General features: G+C 37.5%; 1 long non-coding RNA gene across 1 annotated transcript; it reads right to left on the bottom strand.

Moving 5' to 3' along the window:
* Positions 1-502: 502 nt before the first annotated feature.
* On the bottom strand, positions 503-3727 carry LOC124680434. Its single transcript, XR_006995517.1, has 2 exons — positions 1293-3727; positions 503-811 (listed from the first exon to the last, which is right to left on the bottom strand). It is a non-coding gene; the product is annotated as an uncharacterized LOC124680434 (long non-coding RNA).
* Positions 3728-4648: the final 921 nt, after the last annotated feature.

The raw sequence follows: 4648 nt of genomic DNA, 5'->3' as shown, positions 1-4648 counted from the left end.
ATGGATTTTGGGGCACTCTAAAGTGTCCCTATATGTCAACAAAGTGCCTCTAATTACCTTTAGGGGCAGTTTTAAAAGTGCCTCGGATACTTGTGTCCCTAAATGTATTAGAGGCAGTTTGATTGAAGTGCCCCAAAGAGCTTTAGGGGCACTTTGAAAACTGCCCCAAAAGAGATTTAGGGGCACTTTGTGATCTGCCCTAAAATGGCTGTAGGGGCACTTCGAGAACTGCCCCAAAAGAGCTTCAGAGGCACTTCGAGAACTGCCCCAAAAGGGAATTAGGGGCACTTTGTGAACTGCCCCAAAAGGGATTTAGGGGCACTTTGCAAACTACCCCAAAATGGCTTTAGGGACACTTCGATAACAGCCCCAAAAAGGATTTAGGGGCACTTTGTGAACTGCCCCAAAAGAGCTTTAGGGGCACTTTGAAAATTGCCCCAAAAGGGATTTAGGGGCATTTTGCGAACTGCCCTAACATGCAATAGTAATTCATACAATCCAATAGAACCAAAACATAATCACCACAGTAAATAATCTGGAATACCAGTACCATCACAGTATTTAACATCCAAATCAGATGTTTGAGTGTACAGGGTTGGAAGCACAGTATTCCGTAGAACAATATAAAGCAGAAAACAAATAATTCCATGTGCTACATCACTTCAAGCTGGAACAGGAGAAGCTCGGTGCGCTATAATTGCAATCACGTTGGGGGTCTCAAGTAACAGCTTGGAGAGTCATGTCAAAGTTATCTTCTGCTGGTGCGGTTGATTAAACTAGCATGTGATTAGGGGGCGACAATTTCAACTAGCTGCAGAAATATAGAAAGTCAGAACTAACAAGATTCACTTGTTTATGTTCATACAAGATAGCAAGTGCACCCGTCAATCACACTATCACCATCTCAGGAGCTACAGAAGACGCAATGAATGTTATTGTCTTTTTTGTTTATGTCTGCCATATGTTTCTGTGGATCAGCCATTTTTAAATACTGAAAAGGACAAAATACAATCATAAATCACACCAAAAGGAGAGTGTCCATTTGCTTGGTGCATCATACTAAGATTTGATACTGCGCTAAAAAAAACAGCAGCATGGCATGATGAATATTAGAATCATTCCTAATACCAAAGAAATACTTGGCCTAGCCACATTTATCCAAGCAAAGTCAACTTAAATTCCACCTTCATGAGTTACAACAGTTGGTGAGAAATCTCTAAAATAACTATAAAAAAAAGAAATCTCTACAGAAATCAAAATTCTAAGATAAAAAAGGGAAGTCAGTTTCATACCAGCCATGATGTTTCATTATGATATTCTGGTTTTATATCCAAGTTTTCAGGACGTACAAACTGCTGTAGCAAAGACACCTTCTCAAATAGTTCTTCATGACATCTCATATCTTCCGGGACCGAAGCAAATACCTGATTAAACAGCTTTGTCGTAACATATCTCAAGGCCCTAGAAGCACAAGTAAACCATGATAAATATCGTAAGATATGCTAGAAAGAAAAGAACAGTCTGAAACATACCATAAATTATTGACAGATAACAGGATGACAAAAATATTAGCAGCTACAGTTATAGCATAAGTAACAACAAAAAAGTTCATTTTGAGATGCACAAATATTTACCAGAGTCATGCAACACTCAAATGATACTTGCACGTGACCAATGTAATTTGCATCAAATATTGTTCTATTCAGAACAAATGAAAACTCTAAATTGTAAAGCTTAGTCAAAGATGAATATTTATAATATATATGATCAGAATGGCATTTGAACCATGAAAGGATGAAATACAACCAATTCTGGGAAAACATGATCGTGTTGCTTATCCTGTCCTAGAATTAGCATCCCAAGTCTAAATCTTAATATTATTATGCAAAAATATCAGCCATCATGGCTAAAATCTTGTCAAAATATATTAGTAATCACTAAGGATGACAAATTGCTTGTCAATCATTCTAAATTCAAGGTGGTGTAGGATTATGATCGTCATTTTAAATTGCTTGTCACATTTTCAAGTATTAACTAAACACATGTATCGAATCCAGTTGGGGGTGGTCAGACCCCACAAAATATTTCTGCATGTAAAAAAATCATCAATCCCACAAGTAACAAGTTCACCGAGCATTAATTCATTGTTGGTTATATTTAGCCTTGTTAGCGGCATAACAAGAAACCAACAAAGACATTGATCAATGTTGCAAAAAAACACTGGTAAATAGTTCAGTATAGTATACTTGCAACAGTTAGGCTCAGGGTTCAACCATGGGCCGGTGCTATTCATAGAAGCCCATCGTCTATCTCTAAATAGAGATTTATCTTCAAACCTAGAATAATAAACACACTAGTTACTTCATTACTGAAGCAACACGTAAGTAGATGATACGGTGACAACAGCGCCAGGCACATCTACTTGTAGGCTGATACCCACACAACAAAGAAAATGGCTTGCCTCATGCAACTGCAAAATCTAGTTTGTTCTGAAGTCCACTGACAATGAGAAATCAACTAAGCAAGCATGGACCAATTGTAATGGGGCATAAACCATGCTAAAGCTAAAGTTGAAAGGAATATATAACCGATACAAGTACACAAGGAACAATACAAAATTCACAACAAATGAGCCAAATAACTGAATATATAGGTTCTATTATGACACAAAAGCATAGCCTGAGGTGGGGCAGGACTGGTGTTAAATCTAGCTAGAAAAATAATTCTAATAAGAAGGTTGGGTTCATTGCAACGGGGAATATATGGAAGTTTTCATCACTCTTTCTACACCAGACTCAATGGTTCCACTAGCCCCCTCCAAAGTGCAAATGTCTGAACGTTTATGTTTTTTAACTAAATGCATGTGTGTGCCATGTAATCTGAATACTCCGTGCTTCTACTAGAGGTGGCAGCTATATCCTACTTGCGTGCATGCATAACCCTGGAAAAATCTAACAAATGGGTGCTGATGCCTAAAACAAATAGATCGAGAGCCAGGACCAGCTTGAGATGAAGAACTGCAGCTGTACCACCTAAAAGCCAAGAACAAGAACTCCTAAATAAAGCATAGAAATTTCGTGAGTGCTAGGCTCAAACAAGGAAGTAGAACACCAACGCCATGATACTACCCGATATGGAGCTCAACCTCTTGCATAACAAGGAAATGTGCTCCCCTAGGCGAAATATAAGCTAAACGGCCAATGGCAACATCTACTCCTTTTGACATCACATAAGCATAATGTTAACTAGATGAATATGTGCACTTTGCCGCACCGGCTGCATCTCATTTTGACACAACATGGTCGAGATAGTAGATTCAATGATGTTTTGTCTACATCAATGTCACAATTTTGATCATTTTTTTTTCAAGTTTTGTTGCACTCTACTTGGTAAATTACCTAGCCAATTTCCCCCTTTTTAAGGGGGCGGTACACAGACAATAGTTGCTCTCTCAAGATGTAAACAACTAAACATACATCAACGTTTCATTTTACTTTGTTGTAGATCTCTACAGGGAACCATGAGGCAAAAGTTCTAACCAATAATGATAATTTTCTACAAAATAAAACATCTTTATTTTAAGAATAAAAAGAATTGCTTATTTGTGCCCTGCAGCCACGTAATGGCCACTACACACTGGATAAACTTATTTCTTACAGTACCGTTTGATCATCCAACTACACTGTGTTTTTGCTGAAAAAATCATGTAATATAGTGGAAGCATCTTACTGCAAAGCAATGAGGATGAGCATTGAGGCTTTTTGTGTACATACTGCAAACGGTTTGAGCTCACATGGAAACGGTGTAATATTGAGCTAGAAACTAGTACTGATGGTATGCATGGATCTGTTCATATACGAGTCAAAGGACATTGCTAAGCTGTATCTAAGTTCGGTTTGGAATCCTCTGTTGTACTATATTTTCATCTTACTAATTTTAATTCTAACAAAGCATAATATTGTAATTACTTCATGCTCTATGATGGAATCATCTTACGGTCTTACCTAGATTAAGCCATCAAAACACATATACATAAGGCGGGTATGTGATCCACATGGAATAAACCATGCTATATATGCAGAAAACAGAAAAGGGAAAAGAGTAGAGGATATGAATGAAAAAACTCAACCTGAAATAAGTTAGAAATAACGACAGTGATGATAAGAATTAACTCAACCTGAAACTTTAAAGTAAACATTCAAAATAAATTGAGCTAGACAAGCTTTACTAATTCTTGGTTGATCTTCCCTATTATTCCTACAAAAGAAATCTGGATGTATTCTTATGTACTCCGCTCAAGATAAAAGCTTCCAGTATTTTGGTTCATGTTCTCTTGATTTCACATAGATATCTTCCTGTAACAAAAAAGATGGAGCTATACAAGTTTACTAATTCTTGGTTGATTCTCTGAACTATTCCTACCAAAAATGATTGGTATTATGCCATGTACTATTGGCCCATGACTGTTGGTGTCTATCCGTCTACATTTTTCTTTTAACTATATTAAGTTACCTCACAGACGATTCGTGATTCGATAACCAGGGAAGAAGAATGCCAAGGAGAAAATAGGCCAAGAGGGCTAGACCAAGAAGTGTTGGTAATCGAAGGGCCCTTTCGATGTCGCCATGCTGTCTATTCCGTTGTGATC

Source organism: Lolium rigidum, unplaced genomic scaffold, assembly GCF_022539505.1.
Source record: "Lolium rigidum isolate FL_2022 unplaced genomic scaffold, APGP_CSIRO_Lrig_0.1 contig_16587_1, whole genome shotgun sequence".
Taxonomy (NCBI): domain Eukaryota; kingdom Viridiplantae; phylum Streptophyta; class Magnoliopsida; order Poales; family Poaceae; genus Lolium; species Lolium rigidum.
Note: the sequence above shows the minus strand (reverse complement) of the source record. Positions and strands in the feature narration are given on the sequence as shown.